Genomic DNA, 17,991 nt, shown 5'->3' on the forward strand with positions numbered 1-17,991 from the left:
CTGTCTGCAGATGAAAAGCTGTGCTGAACTCTAGTCTGGTTCCTAAAGTTTCATGCAACTGATTCCAAAACTTTGAGGTAAATTGAGTTCCTCTATCTGACACGATACTCCTTGGAACTCCATGCAAACAAATGATCCTAGTCATGTATATCTTTGCCAACTTAGCACTAGTGTAAGTGGTCTTAACTGGAATAAAATGTGCTACCTTTGTCAAACGATCAACTACTACCCATATCGAGCCATAGGCTGCTTTCGTCCTGGGTAGTGATGTGATAAAATCCATGCCTATCTTATCCCACTTCCATTCGGGTATCGGCAAGGGTTGTAACAATCCTGCTGGCTTCTGATGCTCTGCCTTTACTCTCTGACATACGTCACAAACTGCTACATATGCTGCAATATCCTTCTTCATTCCGGTCCACCAAAATGTTTCCTTCAAATCCAAATACATCTTGGTATTCCCTGGGTGAATCGAATACGGTGAATCATGTGCCTCGTGCAAAATCAACTTCCTGATCTCCGGGTCATTTGGCACATAAACACGGTCTTCAAACCATAAGGTATCGCGCTCATCCTCACGAAATCCCTTTGCTTTTCCTTTGCTCAATTTCTCTTTTATAGCAGCAATCTCCTTGTCAGATTTCTGAGCTTCTCTGATTTTATCCATCAATGTTGACTGAATCTCTAGTGCTGCTACATAGCCTCTCGAAACTATTTCCAAACATAGCTCACGAAGGTTTTCTGCTAACTCCTTGGGTATTTTCCCCGTCATTAGGGTATTGACATGGATCTTACGGCTCAATGCATCAGCTACTACATTAGCCTTTCCGGGATGGTAATGCAATCTCATATCATAATCCTTGATGAGTTCCAACCATCTCCTTTGTCTGAGGTTCAACTCCTTCTGAGTGAAAATGTACTTCAAACTCTTGTGATCCGTGTACACCTCACAATGATTTCCAATGAGGAAATGTCTCCATGTTTTCAATGCATGCACTACGGCTGCTAACACCAAATCATGTGTGGCATAATTCAACTCATGAGGCTTCAGTTGTCGTGAAGCATACGAAACAACTCTCCCTTCCTGCATAAGCACTGCTCCAAGTCCTCGACGTGAAGCGTCGCAATACACCTCATAATCCTTGGTCTGATCTGGCAAAATCAATACTGGTGAGGTAACCAAACGTTTCTTCAACTCCCGGAAACTAGCCTCACACTCCTTAGTCCATTTGAACTTAGTATCCTTCTTCAACAATTCAGTCATAGGCTTTGCAATCTTTGAAAAATTCTCAATGAACCTCCGGTAGTATCCTGCGAGTCCAAGAAAACTCCGGATCTCTCCAACTGTTATTGGTGCTTCCCATTCGGTTACGGTCTCAACCTTAGTGGGGTCAACTGCTATACCTTCTCCGGATATAACGTGTCCGAGGAATCCAACTTCCTTCAACCAAAACTCACATTTGCTAAATTTGGCATATAACTGATGTTCCCTTAGTTTCTCCAAAACCAAACGCAAATGTTCCTTATGCTCCTCTTCATTCTTTGAATAAACTAGAATGTCATCAATGAACACTACGACGAACTTATCCAAAAACTCCATAAACACTTTATTCATCAGGTTCATAAAATAGGCAGGTGCGTTAGTCAATCCAAATGACATAACGGTATACTCATACAGTCCATATCTCGTGGTGAATGCTGTCTTAGGTATGTCCTGCTCCCGAATCTTCAACTGATGGTACCCTGATCGCAAATCGATCTTGGAAAACACTTTAGCTCCTTACAATCGATCAAACAGATCGTTGATCATTGGTAGTGGGTACTTGTTCTTGATGGTTACTTCATTCAATCCCCGATAATCTACAACCATCCTTAATGATCCATCCTTCTTTTCCACTAGAAGTACGGGTGATCCCCAAGGCGAAGAACTTGGGAGAATGTAACCTTTATCCAATAACTCCTTAATCTGATTCTTAATTTCCACCAAATCCTTTGCTGGCATCCGGTATGGTCGCTTCGATATTGGGCCTGTACCTGGCAATAACTCAATCAAAAACTCAATGTCCCTATCCGGTGGCATGCCTGGTAATTCCTCAGGAAATACATCAGGAAAATCCTTTACCACTGGTACTTCTTCTTGCACAACTCCTGTTAGGCAGTTTACTTGTGTCCTGTTTGGCACATGCCGGGATACATACTTGATCCTTCTCCCTTCTAGTGTGGTAAGCAAAATTGACTTACTAGCGCACTCAATATTCCCTTCATACTTTGATAACCAATCCATGCCTAATATCACATCCAATCCTTTAGATTCCAATACTATTAGGTCTAAGGGAAACACATAGTTACCAATCCTTAATGGTAACCGATCACACCATCATCTAGCCATAAACTCCGCTCCTGGTGAGCTTACTAACATGGGTGTCCTAAGGGCTTGGGTTGGCAGGTTATATTTATCCACAAATCCCCTTGATATGTATGAATGCGATGCACCAGTGTCAAAAAGAACAAGTGCAGTAAATGACTTAACCAAAAACTTACCGATTACTGCATCGGGCTGATCTTCAACCTCCTCCGCATTAATGTGGTTCACCTGTCCCCTATTGAAAGGGTTCGGCTTCTTCCCAGAGCTTCCATTGCCATTTCCATTCTGGCCTTCGGGACATTCATTGGCATAATGTCTGGTCTTAGAACACTTGAAACAGGTGACTTGACTCAGGTCTCTCTTGGTTGGGGTCGATGGGGTGGTCCGGTTCTGGCCGTTGCTTCCTCCATTCCCATTACCATTCTTATGGCCATTATGGTTGTGCGAGCTACCTCCTCCATGGGTGTGCTGAAACTGAAATCCCGGTTTAGGGGTAAAACGGGGCTTCTGCTGGGCTCCAGAGTTATACTTCCCCTGTCCATATTTCCTCTTGCGGTTCTCAATCTGCTGTTGCTTCCCTTCAATCATGATGGCACGATCTACCAACTCCTGGTAGTTGTTGAAACTCGCTACCATCAACTGCATGCTTAGTTCATCATTCAGTCCTTCCAGAAACTTCTCCTGCTTAGCTGCATCCGTAGCAACGTCATCTGGGGCATAACGTGCTAACTTGCTGAAATCATCAACGTACTGGCCAACTGTCCTTCCTCCTTGGCGTAAGTTGCGAAACTCACGCTTCTTCATGGCCATAGCTCCTGCTGAAACATGGGCAGTGCGAAAAGCTTGCTGAAACTGATCCCATGTGACAGTGTCAACTGGGTAAGTGGCTGTGAAATTCTCCCACCATGCTGCCGCGGGTCCGTCAAGCTGATGAGCGGCAAACTTCACTTTCTCATCATCCGTGCATCCTGCGGTGGTCAACTCCCTTCCTATCTTGTGGAGCCAATCGTCTGCTACTATTGGCTCGGTGCTACTGGAAAACACCGGCGGATTCAGCCTAAGGAAACGGGCTAAGTGGTCAACAGGTGGTGGTGGTGGTGGTGGGTTGTTGTTGTTGTTCTGCTGGTTCTGGACTAACATCTGCATCAATTGATTCTGCTGCTGGATTAACTGAGTGAGCTCCGGTGGGAATCCATTGTCACGTCTCGGAGGCATCTGAGGGTTTAGAAGAGACGAGATTTAGGAATAGAGTGCGGTCTAAAGGGAAAACACTACCCCAATGCACATGAGCAAATGCACACAAAATCACTTCATTCAATCAAACAAGGGCTTACAAACGGTCTAACTATCGCAAAAGTGCTCGAACTATTGTGTTTACATGGGGGAATACTACTACTATCTGGTGGTCATCTAGAAATTTGAACCGGTGGAAGACTCCATGATATCTGCTCCGGCTTCGTCTTCAAAGTCGGGTTCACTTGGATCCGAATCGGTGTCGTCGATGATGATGTAATTGTCCGGACATGCGACGTACTCGTCTTCCTCCGTGGATGCTAACTTCCTCTTGAGTTCTTCAATCTCCTTCTTAATATTACCATTGTGTCTCGCTAGAGCTATGATCTCGTCCATGTAGTCCTTGCGTGTAGACTTCAGTTCTCCTTCTAGCTCGATGATCCTGGCCTTCGCATTCTTCAACTCTATCATATCATTGCACATATGGTTCTCGTAGCGTCGAATGTGCTGGTTTAACTCCTGGATGAAAGATGCAATGGATCTATCCTTCTTGGTGCTGACTAACTCCCATTGTTCATCTCGGCGTCCACAAATCTGGTAGATAGTGTCCTTGAGGTCTTCTTGGTAAACTTCTCCAATGCGTCCTATGGTGATATGAGCTGCCATGCTCCTTCCCAGACTCCAGGTTGGTGCATTGAAAATACTATCTATAGGCTTCGTGATTGGCGCGAATGTCCTTCCCGGAACGTGAGCTTGAATCTTCCAGCGCTCCTCTTCAGGCAGAGTGGCGTTGAAGGTTCCCGTGAAGCTTGGTAATCCAATGTTCAGGTACTTGGTGACTTCCTTCAAGTGAAATCCAAAAGGTGTGCCTTCATCCGGTTGAGCGTACTTAATCTTCGCGTTCGTCATCCTAAAAGAGTAGAAAAGATGAGGAGTTAGAAAATGAGAAGAGAGTGGTGTTCTATGGCTTTAACTTAGTGGTCGTGTCCTACAGTCAGTGTGTGCTCTGATACCATCTCTGTAGCGACCCGACCCGAATGGATCAAGTGCTCTGTGCTCAGGTGTCATCCCTGGATCAGTAATGCTGACACCACACAGTACATCGAAGGATTTATAGCAGAGTGGCAATCACACACTTATTACATCGTTGTCTCAAAGAGAACTTATTACAATAAATAAGGCTTAAGGCCATCTAATAACGATAACAGCGGAAGACTCGGAAGATAAATGGGTCCATCAACTCCAACGGCATCACTGAGTATAGGGCCACGACCTAAAAGCACCTTACTCGTCGTCTGAAAAGTCTGCAACATGAAAGTTGCAGCCCGAAAACGGGTCAGCACATGGAATATGCTGGCAATGTAACACATAGAGAGTAATGGAATGAAACAGCTATACTATATGCATATATGGCTGGTGGAAAGCTCTATGGTTACAGTTTTGCGTAAAGCCAGTTTTTCCCTACTGCAAAGGAATAAATTTATTTAACTATCATGGTAGTTGTTATACATCGAGAATGGTTGACAGCATTCCGATCCCAATTAAGTGAACATTTAAAACCCAACAACTTTAATTATAAGTAACATGATGAGATTCACATGATATTCAAGTACTAGATACTCAAGTTGTCCATAACCGGGGACACGGCTAATCATGATTAGTTTGTACACTCTGCAGAGGTTTGCGCACTTTTCCCCACATGACTCGATCGCCTCCGTTTGTTTTCTCGCACTACATGGTGTTTGAGAAACGGATGACTGAGACATAGTCTTTCAGAAGCGCTAGCACCTTACATGTGGGGTAGACCGTACCACCTACAACCCCTACATCTGCTAGTCCACCCCGTAAGAGTTCGCACAAATTAGTCAACTATGCCAGAGCCCATAGTAGCATGTGGCTGCACACGGAAGTTACTAGCATGAATGATCTTATGATCCCTTTGAGCCTGGGTGGCGGTCCAAAATAAAACAGGCAAGTCCTGATAGACATCAGGTGCCTCAATCCACCCAGATGTGTGTTTAAGTTGCCACCTTAGATAAACCATTAAAATTATCAACTCACATCTGTCATGGATATCACTCACCCAATCCACGTCTACTTGCATAGCATGGCATAATAAGCAAACATAGAAGTAACTCCCAAAGGTTTCATAATAATACAGGTAATAGGTACTACCTTATCTACTTCCCATCCCACAATTTAATTAGATCCTAATCATGCAATGTGTGAGGATTGATCTAATGCAATAAAACTGGGTTGTAGGAAAGGTATGATCAAAGTGTTACTTGCCTTGCTGATGATCCGCGAGTCCTAGGGTTTCAAAGTAACAAGCGGCGCAATCCGGGTGATCTATCGCAGACAAACAACAAGCACACAATAAGTACTCATCTAATGCACAGGTAAAACTCGAACAAGAGAATGAACCAGAAAGTTCAACTTAAGAACTCCGGTTGCAAAGAAAGAAAGAACCGAACAGACAACGGAAAAACAAACGGCGGAAGAAAACAACTCGGTTCTAGCAAGTTGAAACTAGGTCAAATTTTACCGGGGCAAAAACTTGTTTAAGTTGATTAGATGGAACGGCGGTTTCACAACGAAACTCCAGGCGCTTGAATCACCTGATTCCGATAAACGAGCAGGAAGAAAGACTAGAACGAAGATCGGATCTGAGATCACGATCGCGGAATAAATCCGACGAAAAGAAAAAGAAGAACGATTAAACGAACGGGCGTTGTTAACCGGGGAATAATCGGTGATCACGTTCGTTGAGACGAACGGTCCGAAAGAAGAACGAAAACCGATCTAGGGTTTTCGGAAAAGAAAACCGAAACAAAGAACGAAAGAAAACCGGAACGGTTAAGAAAGAACCGGAACGGTTTAGAAGAAAAACTGAACCGAGGGGAGAAAAAGAGACGCGGCGCGGGACAACCTCGGCGAGGCTCCGGCGAACGGCGGCGACGGCGGCTATAGGGCGGCGGCGGCGGCGGCTATAGGGCGGCGGCGGCGGGTGAGGGGCGCGGGGTGGGGCGCGGCTAAGGAGGAGAGGGGCTTGGGATTGATGTGAGGAGAGGGGGGGTTTGGGGTGTATTTATATAGGTGGGGGGGATTACTTGGGGTAGGGGGCAAGCAAAAGAGGGAAAACAAAACAAGGAAAGGGGGGCTAACCGGCCTAGAGTCCCAGAGGGACTCCGCCTAGAGTGAGGGAGGCGGCGGCCTGGCGCTGCGCCTGGCGCGCGCGCTGGCTGGGGAGGCGGCCGGCTGGCTAGGCCTTTGGCCCGGCTGGCCTTGGTCCTTTCTTCTTTTTTTAACTGGATTCGCGCGCAGAAAAACAAAAGAAAACTAAACTAAACGAACTCCAAAATTACTAAAGTAAATTTTCCCCGACTCCTAAAAATGAGTCGAACAAAATGAACTTTACTCCGGACCTAGATGCAATTTTCGAAAACACGCATTTTTCCCTATCCAGATAAAATGCAAATAAACTCCGGCAAAACCAAAATTTGATTAATTCATTAGATCTTCATTTTTCCTAACTTTGGGAAAGTCATATTATTCCCTCTCTCATTTTTTTGATATTGGAAAAATAATTGAAGATGAAGTAAATAAATCAAATGATCCTCTTTTCCAAAATTTGAGAGAACTCAAATATGAAAATAACGAAATCTCCAACTCTCTCCGTGGGTCCTTGAGTTGCGTGAAATTTCTAGGATCAACCAAAATGCATGAAAATATGATATGCATGATGATCTAGTGTATAACATTCCAAATTGCAAATTTGGGATGTTACATCTTCGCTCTAACTTGGCATGCTGATGTTGGTAATATCATGCATATGGTGCCTTGCATTGCTTACTGTATACATTAAAGATGTCATCTTCTTAGTTAGACATGCTTTGTGTCAATGCCATCTGTTTAGTTTCTTTATCGTATATGTGAATCATGCAATGCCATCTTGTCTAGCCAGGCATCATATATGTGAATTTTGCAATGCCACCCTGGTTAGCCAGTCATCTTATATGTGAATTATATCATGCCATCATTTTTTATTGTGTGTTAAATTTGTCAACAATTTTAGTACATTCAATTACTCTTCCTGTCCATCAGCCATTTGGCACGGTCATGGAAAAATCTGGAGTGGAAACAAGGTCTTCAGAGCAGACAATGCTATCTGACGAAGCGCATGTCTTGCTGGTTACCGATAGCTCCTCACAGGAGGATTCAGAGACAGATGACCAGTCATATCCCCCCCCCCCCGAGGTGCATGCCCTAACTTGGCAGGGTTATGTTGCTCATATCGTGTGTATGGTATCTTGCATTGCTATGTCATTTGCTTAGTTTAGACATGCTTTGTGTGAATGCCACCTGTTTAGTGTCTAAATACCATATATGTGAATTATGCAATGCCATCTTGTTGCAAGACATTACATATGTGAATTATGCAAGGTTATCTTGTTGCAAGGCATTATGTATGTGAATTATGCAACGCCATGCTGTTTAGGCAAGCGTCATATATGTGAATTATATCATGCCGTCCTTTTTTGTATTTCTCATTGCTTTTGTCGATAATGTTTGTATATTCAACTGCTCTTCCTGTGCATCAGCCATTTGAATTGGTGATGGAGAAATCTGGAGTGAAAACAAGGTCTTCAGAGCAGACAATGCTACCTGCTGAAGCAGATATCTTGCTGGTTACAGATAGCTCTTCAGACGAGGATTCAGAGGCAGATGACCAGTCCTATTATCCCCCTGAGGTGTATGCTCAAACTTGGCAGGGTTATATTACTCATATAATGCATATGTTGTATTGCAATGATTAGTTTTTACATCATATACACAATATTGAATGCCATCTCCTTAGTTGACACATCATATATGCGATTGCCCTCTGCTCACTTCCTTAGTATATAAATCATATATTTGAATTATGTCATGCCATGATGTTTACATAGACAGCATGTATCTGAATTATGGCATGCCAACCCATTTTCTAAAGACATAATATAGTTATATCATCTCATCCTATTTACATAGTCATCATATTTAAATTATGTCATTCTATCCGTGAATTATATCATGCCATCATGTTTCCATCGACGGCATGTTTGTGATTTATGGCATGCCAACCACTTTAATAGACACATCGTATAGTTATATCATGTCATCCTGTTTACATAGTCATCATATTTTGAAGTATGTCATTCTATCATGTTTAGTTAGCCATCATACATGTGAAATTGTGTCATGCTATCATGTTTAATTAGCCATCATATATGTGAAATTATGTCCTGCTATTCTGTTTGCTTAGACAACATAAATGTGAATTATTTCATGCCCTATTTTCTTCCCTACTATCCATTGCACCTGTCTATCTTACAATGTCTGTACATTCAATTACTTTTCTTGTTTATCAGCCATTTCAGTTGGAGGGAGTGATGGCAGTATCTGTGGGAGTAAAAACACGGTCTTCAGAAAAGATCATGCTACATGTCGATGCAGATAGAACCACGGTTGTACTTGCCCAAGAACCAGCCCCACCACACATAACCCACACTCATGCAGATTGTACCCCTACATAGTTGGACAGAGAACTAGCTACACCCCTTCTAACCCCAACCCCAGCAGATAGACACCCAGTTCCCGTTGACACAGCACCGTCTCCACCACAAAGCACCCAAACACGAGCAGTTAGTAAGGCAACTGCAGTGCCCAAATCACGAGGACCACCACTCCGAACCCGAAGTCAACACTTAAAGCATAAGAAGAATTGTTCTTAGGCCAGGTTCCGTAGCTATGGTTCATACTACTTTGCTCTTGCATCACTGTATTTACTGATACCAACTAATTTCAAATTTGAAGGATGCAATTGAAACTCCAATGGCGCAACAGGTATGTTTTAAACCTGTTTCTTCAACATGTTTGGCTGTTTGCTGTTGTAACTTGCTCTATGTTGATTTCAGTTTCAATTGAATAAACAGTTATGTTCTCATGCCATGCACATTACAAGTGTTGTTATTGCTGTGTAGTTTCCCACACTTATATTCTGTCTATGCTGCTTTGTCTTAAATAGATATGATCCGAACTGTATCTATCTTGATTTGGCAACATAAACTAGAATGATATAGACCATACAGTGACCATACTACATAGATATATGTTTGTTTCATGCTGTTATGTTGTCCACCTTACTACTGAACTAGTTTACCAAAATGAGTTTCATATACTACATTGTAAACCCGAGATGTGTTTGTTTGTTTCTCTTTTAGAACGCGGATAAAATATTGGAGAAGAGTACCCTGTTATGCAATGGTAAAGGAAGTAATGCAGATAAGGTTCAAGATAGTGAGACATCCCTGTTGGTCTCCAAGAAAGCTGATAAAAACTATATTGAAGACACTGAGACAACCCCAAAGTCTTGTCTTGATGTAGTGTTCGAGTTACTGGCTACCACTACTGGCACCAGCTCTTCGAACTCATTGCCTGAATCAGTTCAGCTTCTTGAGTCTCAACTTCAAGTTGAAAGACATCGATCAGATGTTATGCGATAGGAAGCCGAAGGACTGAGGAAGTCCCTGCAGAATTCAGATGCATACTTTCTGGTGCAACAGCAAGCGCTGGAGGACTTAAGCGCCAAACAAGAGAAAGTTAATAAGCTTGCTAAGCATCTTGCCAGCATTATGGGTACCCAGGATATTGTTTCTTGAGCTCTTCTGAAGTGGTTTCAGTTCTGGACTTGTTTTGCTACGGCGTTTATATGCTGTTGTGTTCCCTATATTTGCACTGGTGGCGAACTTTGATGCCTAGTGGATGTAATATGTATAATAGACGTGATAGCCTAGTGTAAGTTGCTTGCTTATTTATTTCCTTGTTGTCTTGTTTATTTGTTTGCGTGTAGTCAGTGCAGTTCTTTTTCTGTGGTTTGCTAGTGGCTGCAATAACCTATTTTTTAAAATTAGGCCACAATAACCCTGGGCTAATATTTACTGTAGTGACACTGGGCCTCCTACAGGCCGTAGAAACAGTGGGCCTTCTACGGGCCGTATAAACAGTGGGCCTTCTACGGGCCGTAGAAACAATGGGCCTTCTACAGGTCGTATCATCAATGGGCCTTCTACTGGTCGTATCATCAATGGGCCTTATACGGGCCGTATGATCGATTGGCCAAACATGGGCCAAACAGACCGCATTCTGGCCATAAACGGGCTAGAGTTGGAATCGTTCATTCATGGGCCGACCATAACGGGCCATCGTTAATAGGTCGTATTTGATGACGCTATGAAAACGACCCAACGTATTAACGAACCACAAACGGGCTGACTGTAACCACGGGCTGAATTTGGCCCACAAGCAGAAAATGACAGTAACGGGTCGTAAGTAAACGAATGCTGGAAATGAGCCCAAGAATAAATGGGCTCTGAGAAGGCCAAAAGATAACATGGGCTGGAGACGGCCCAACAGAATAACGGGCCGTTAATGGGTATAAAGTGATACACTGTTCATTACGGGCCAGTTTCACCACGGGTCATTAATGGGTGTAAAGTGATACACTGTTCATTACGGGCCAGTTTCACCACGGGCCGTTAATAGGACAAGAGTTACATAGGGCCTCATATGGGCCGAAAGACGTCATGGGCCATACATAGGCCAGAAGTGAAAACGGGCTGGAATCATATTGGATGGCCCAGATGACGCTACTGGGCCTAATTCGGATAGGGCATAACGGGCCTTGGGTTAGCGGGTTGTAAATGGGCTATATGCGAACAAGCCGTTAATAGGCTTTCCATGGGTCGGCCTGCCACCTTTTGACCAAGTCAAATGGGCCGGCCTTTTTACAAGAATGGGCCTCTGTTGGGCCGTGCCACGTGTCAATGTATCATAGGCGCCTTCTGTCCAATGAGTGGATGACATCTGTCCCGAAGATGAGCCGACACGTGTTTCCTCCAGCCAATGATGATTTTACACGTGAAAAATCCCCATTGGTCGGGCTGTTAACGGGTTATCGGATCCAAAACCCGACCCGATAGCTTAACGGCGTTCCGTTACGGTGGACGCCACGTGTCGGTCACCCTTGACGAAAGCACTTCTGTGACGCGCGATTTATCGTCATGGAAGTGGACACTTCCGTGATGATAATTTTGGTAATGTCATGGAACACTTCTATGACAGCACAGGTATGACTATCTTGATTCTGTCATAAATTTGTCATGGATGTACATGCATGACAAAAAACGCGACCTACTGTGACAAACACGTATCATCACGGAAGTGTATTTTTTTGTAGTGGTTGCTGATAGTAAGTGGGTAAGTCTTGTCCATTGTGTCCCTAAAAAGGGAGGTATTACTGTTGTTCCTAATGATAAAGATGAATCGATCCCTCAAAGAATTATTACTGGTTATAGGATGGTAATTGATTTCCGCAAATTAAATAAGGCTACTAAAAAAGATCATTACCCGTTACCTTTTATCGATCAAATGCTAGAAAGATTATCAAAACATACACATTTTTGCTTTCTAGATGGTTATTCTCGTTTCTCTCAAATACTTGTGTCAGCCAAAGATCAATCAAAGACTACTTTTACATGCCCTTTTGGTACTTTTGCTTATAGACGTATGCCTTTTGGTTTATGTAATGCACCTGCTACCTTTCAAAGATGCATGATGGCTATATTCTCTGACTTTTGTGAAAAGATTTGTGAGGTTTTCATGGACGAATTTTCCGTCTATGGATCTTCTTTTGATGATTGCTTGAGCAACCTTGATCGAGTTTTGCAGAGATGTGAAGAAACTAATCTTGTCTTGAATTGGGAAAAGTGCCACTTTATGGTTAATGAAGGTATTGTCCTGGGGCATAAAGTTTCTGAAAGAGGTATTGAAGTTGATAAAGCCAAGGTTGGTGCTATTGAAAATATGCCATGTCCCAAGGACATCAAAGGTATAAGAAGTTTCCTTGGTCATGCCGGTTTTTATAAGAGGTTCATTAAGGACTTCTCAAAAATCTCTCGGCCTCTGACTAATTTATTACAAAAAGATATACCATTTGTCTTTGATGATGATTGTGTAGAAGCATTTGAAATACTTAAGAAAGCATTGATCTCTGCACCTTTTGTTCAGCCACCTGATTGGAGTTTACCCTTTGAAATTATGTGTGATGCTAGTGATTATGCTGTAGGTGTTGTTCTAGGACAAAGAGTTGATAAGAAACTAAATGTTATTCAATATGCTAATAAAACTCTAGACAATGCTCAAAGAAATTATGCTACTACTGAAAAGGAATTCTTTGCGGTTGTATTTGCCTGTGATAAGTTTAGACCTTATATTGTTGATTCTAAAGTAACTATTCACACTGATCATGCTGCTATTGAATATCTTATGGAAAAGAAAGATGCTAAACCTAGACTTATTAGATGGGTTCTCTTGCTACAAGAATTTGATTTACATATTGTTGATAGAAAAGGAGCTGAGAACCCCGTTGCATACAACTTGTCTAGGTTAGAAAATGTGCTTGATGACCCACTACCTATTGATGATAGCTTTCCTGGTGAGCAATTAAATGTCATAAATACTTCTCATAATGCTCCATGGTATGCTGATTATGCTAATTACATTGTTGCTAAGTTTATACCACCTAGTTTCACATGCCAGCAAAAGAAAAGGTTCTTTTATGATTTGAGGCATTACTTTTGGGATGACCCACATCTTTATAAAGAAGGAGTAGATGGTGTTATTAGACGTTGTGTACCTGAGCATGAACAGGAACAGATCCTATACAAGTGTCACTCTGAAGCTTATGGAGGACACCATGCTGGAGAAAGAACTGCACATAAGGTACTGCAATCTGGTTTTTATTGGCCTACTCTCTTCAAGGATGCCCATAAGTTTGTCTTATCTTGTGATGAATGTCAAAGAATTGGTAATATTAGTAGACGTCAAGAAATGCCTATGAATTATTCACTTGTTATTGAACCATTTGATGTTTGGGGCTTTGACTATATGGGACCTTTTCCTTCCTCTAATGGTTATACACATATTTTAGTTGTTGTTGATTACGTTACTAAGTGGGTAGAAGCTATTCCAACTAGTAGTGCTGATCATAACACTTCTATTAAAATGCTTAAAGAAGTTGTTTTTCCAAGGTTTGGAGTCCCTAGATATCTAATGACTGGTGGTGGATCACATTTTATTCATGGTACTTTCTGTAAAATGCTTGCTAAATATGATGTTAATCATAGAATTGCATCTCCTTATCACCCTCAGTCTAGTAGTCAAGTAGAATTGAGTAATAGAGAACTCAAATTAACTTTGCAAAAGACTGTTAATAGGTCTAGAAAGAATTGGTCCAAGAAACTTGATGATGCATTATGGGCCTATAGAACTGCATATAAAAATCCTATGGGTATATCTCCGTATAAAATGGTCTACGGAAAAGCATGTCACTTACCTCTTGAACTAGAACACAAGGCTTATTGGGCTATTAAAGAACTTAATTATGATTTTAAACTTGCCGGTGAGAAGAGGTTATTTGATATTAGCTCACTTGATGAATGGAGAACCCAAGCCTACGAAAATGCCAAGTTGTTTAAAGGAAAAGTTAAAAGGTGGCATGATAAAAGAATACAAGAGCGTGAGTTTAATGTAGGTGATTATGTATTGCTATACAACTCTCGTTTAAGATTTTTTGCAGGAAAACTTCTCTCTAAATGGGAAGGCCCTTACGTTATCGAGGAGGTCTATCGTTCCGGTGCCATAAAAATCAACAACTTCAAAGGCACAAATCCGAAGGTGGTGAACGGTCAAAGAATCAAACACTATATCTCAGGTAATCCCATAAATGTTGAAACCAATGTTATTGAGATCGTAACCCCGGAGTAGTACATAAAGGACACTTCCCGGAATGTTTCAGACTCCGAAAAGGAATAGGTATGTGGTACGGTAAGTAAACTGACTCCAAAACAGTTTTTAAGGCAATATTTCTCCGTTTTGGAATATTTAAAAAAATATAAGTTGCAGCAGTTCGGAAAGGACACGAGGGCCCCACGAGGGTGGAGGGCACGCCCTACCCTACTGGTCGCGCCCCCTACCTCGTGGGCACCTCGTGTGCTCTCCGGACTCCGTTTTCTTACAGGACACGTATTTTGGTCGGTAAAAATTCATTATATAACCTCCCGGGGGTTTTGACTCCCGTATCATGCGAAATTCTCTTGTTTTTGTTTCGAGCTATTGCTGGTGCAGATTAGAGCAAGATGTCTTCTCAAGAGTCAGTCGGGGAGAGCCGGGTGTCTCATCCGGCATCGGAACCAAGGGCAAACAACAATGCTGACCACTTTGGGCCAGCAACGGAGGAAGAGATGGAGGCTGATTTGATGAGAATAGATGCCATGGAGGATCAAGAAGTCACTTCCCGCCTCCAAGCTGGATTCACAATGGGAGAACTGCAGAGCTCAGCTATTCCAAACTCGGTTATCCCTTCCAATGTCAGATTTCTTTCTTATGAGAATATGAAAAAGAGTGTTACTGGTTCTCCCACAGCTATGCAACACCCTTGGGTTCAGGGAGCTTTGGCTGTTACAGGAAAACTCCGGAAGGAAATAATGGACCTCAAGCAGCAAGTCAACAAGCTTGAGGAGAAGAATCAATCCTAAGGGGCATCATCGCCAAGAACATCACATCACCATCCCTGAAAAGAGAGACATAACCACATGGGTATGGGCACTCCACTTGGCAACTGCCAAGCTTGGGGGAGTCCCCCGGTATCGTATCACCATCACTTTTATCTTTACCATTTTTCTTAGTTTGATCCTTTTGGTAATATCTTATCTAGTAGAATAAAAGTTCTTAGTATGATCTAGTTGTGAGTTTTGCTTTATTACCCCTCTATGTAATCGAGTCCGTGAGCTATATAATAAAGATTAGTGTTGAGTCAAGGGCTTGATTATTTTGCCATGATCCTAAGTGAATAAAAGAAAAGAGAAAGAAATAAAAAGAAACAAAAAGATCATGTGACTCTTATGGAGAGTAATGAGCTCACATAGAAAGAGTATGATGAATAAAAGTTGGAGAGTTGACAAACATAGTTTTGGTCATCGTTGCAATTAATAGGAAGTAATAAAGAATGAGAGGTCTTCACATATAAATATACTATCTTGGACATCTTTTATGATTGTGAGCACTCATTAAAATATGACATGCTAAAGAGTTGACATTGGACAAGGAAGACAACGTAATGGGTTATGTTTTCTTACATCTGAGATAAATTATATTGTCTTGGATCCTCCAACATGTTGATCTTGCCTTTCTCCCTCATGCTAGCCAAATTCATTGCACCAAGTAGAAATACTACTTGTGCTTCCAAATACCCTTAAACCAGTTTTGCCATGAGAGTCCACCATACCTACCTATGGGTTGAGTAAGATCCATCAAGTAAGTTGTCATTGGTGCAAGCAATAAAAATTGCTCTCTAAATATGTATGATTGATTGGTGTGGTAGAAATAAGATTTATACAATCGTGTGATATGGAAGTAATAAAAGCGACAGACTGCATAATAAAGGTCCATATCACAAGTGGCAATATAAAGTGACGTTCTTTCGCATTAGGATTTTGTGCATCCAACCATAAAAGCGCATGACAACCTCTGCTTCCCTCTGCGAAGGGCCTATCTTTTACTTTTATCTCCTATACTGCAAAAGAGTCAAGGTGATCTTCACCCTTCCTTTTCACATTTTATCCTTTGGCAAGCACAATATGTTGGAAAGATCCTGGTATATATGGCTAATTGGATGTGGGTTTTCATGAACTATTACTGTTGACATTACCCTTGAGGTAAAACATTGGGAGGCAAAACTATAAGCCCCTATCTTTCTCTGTGTCCGATTAAAACTCCATACCCATAAGTATTGCGTGAGTGTCAGAAATTGTGAAAGACTGTATGATAGTTGAGTATGTGGACTTGCTGAAAAGCTCTTATACATTGACTCTTTCCTATGTTATGATAAATTGCAATTGCTTCAATGACTGAGATTATAGTTTGTTAGTTTTCAATGAAGTTTACGATTCATACTTGATATTGTGATTGAATTATTACTCTAGCAAAAGATATCATATGACAAAAATTATATAAGTTGTTGTTCTAAGAATGATCATGATGCCCTCATGTCCGTATTTTATTTTTTATCGACACCTTCATCTCTAAACATGTGGACATATTTTTCTATTTCGGCTTTTCGCTTGAGGACAAGCGAGGTCTAAGCTTGGGGGAGTTGATACGTCCATTTTGCATCATGCTTTTATATCAATATTTATTGCATTATGGGCTGTTATTACACATTATGTCACAATACTTATGCCTATTCTCTCTTATTTTACAAGGTTTACATAAAGAGGGAGAATGCCGGCAGCTGGGATTCTGGCTGGAAAAGGAGCAAATATTAGAGACCTATTCTGCACAGCTCCAAAAGTCCTGAAACTTCACGGATGATGTTTTCCAAATATATAAAAACATTGAGCGCAAGAACTTCACCAGGGGGGCCACACCCTGCCCACGAGGGTGGGGGCGCGCCCTACCCCCTGGGCGCGCCCCCCTACCTCATGGGCCCCCTGGTGGCCCTCCGGTGACCATCTTCTGATATATGGGCTCTTTCGACGGAAAAATAATCATAAGCCATCTTCTCGGACGAAACTCCACCGCCACGAGGCGGAACCTTGGCGGAATCAATCTAGGGTTCTAGCGGGGCTGTTCTGCCGGGGCTGTTCTGTCGGGGAAACTTCCCTCCCGGAGGGCTAAATCATCGCCATCGTCATCACCAACACTCCTCTCATCGGGAGAGGGCAATCTCCATCAACATCTTCATCAGTACCATCTCATCTCAAAACCCTAGTTCATCTCTTGTATCCAATTCTTGTCTCCAAGTCCGGGATTGGTGCTAGTTGGTTGCTAGTAGTGTTAATTACTCCTTGTAGTTGATGCTAGTTGGTTTACTTGGTGGAAGATCATATGTTCAAATCCTATATGCATATTAATACCCCTCTGATTATGAACATGTTTATGCTTTGTGAGTAGTTAGTTTTGTTCCTAAGGACATGGGAGAAGTCTTGCTATTAGTAGTCATGTGAATTTGGTATTCGTTTGATATTTTGATGAGATGTATGTTGTCTCTCCTCTAGTGGTGTTTTGTGAACGTCGACTACATGACACTTCACCATTATTTGGGCCTAGAGGAAGGCATTGAGAAGTAATAAGTAGATGATGGGTTGCTAGAGTGACAGAAGCTTAAACCCTAGTTTATGCGTTGCTTCGTAAGGGGCTGATTTGGATCCATATGTTTCATGCTATGGTTAGGTTTACCTTCATACTTTTGTTGTAGTTGCGGATGCTTGCAATAGAGGTTAATCATAAGTGAG

This window comes from Triticum dicoccoides, chromosome 5A, assembly GCF_002162155.2.
Source record: "Triticum dicoccoides isolate Atlit2015 ecotype Zavitan chromosome 5A, WEW_v2.0, whole genome shotgun sequence".
Classification (NCBI taxonomy): domain Eukaryota; kingdom Viridiplantae; phylum Streptophyta; class Magnoliopsida; order Poales; family Poaceae; genus Triticum; species Triticum dicoccoides.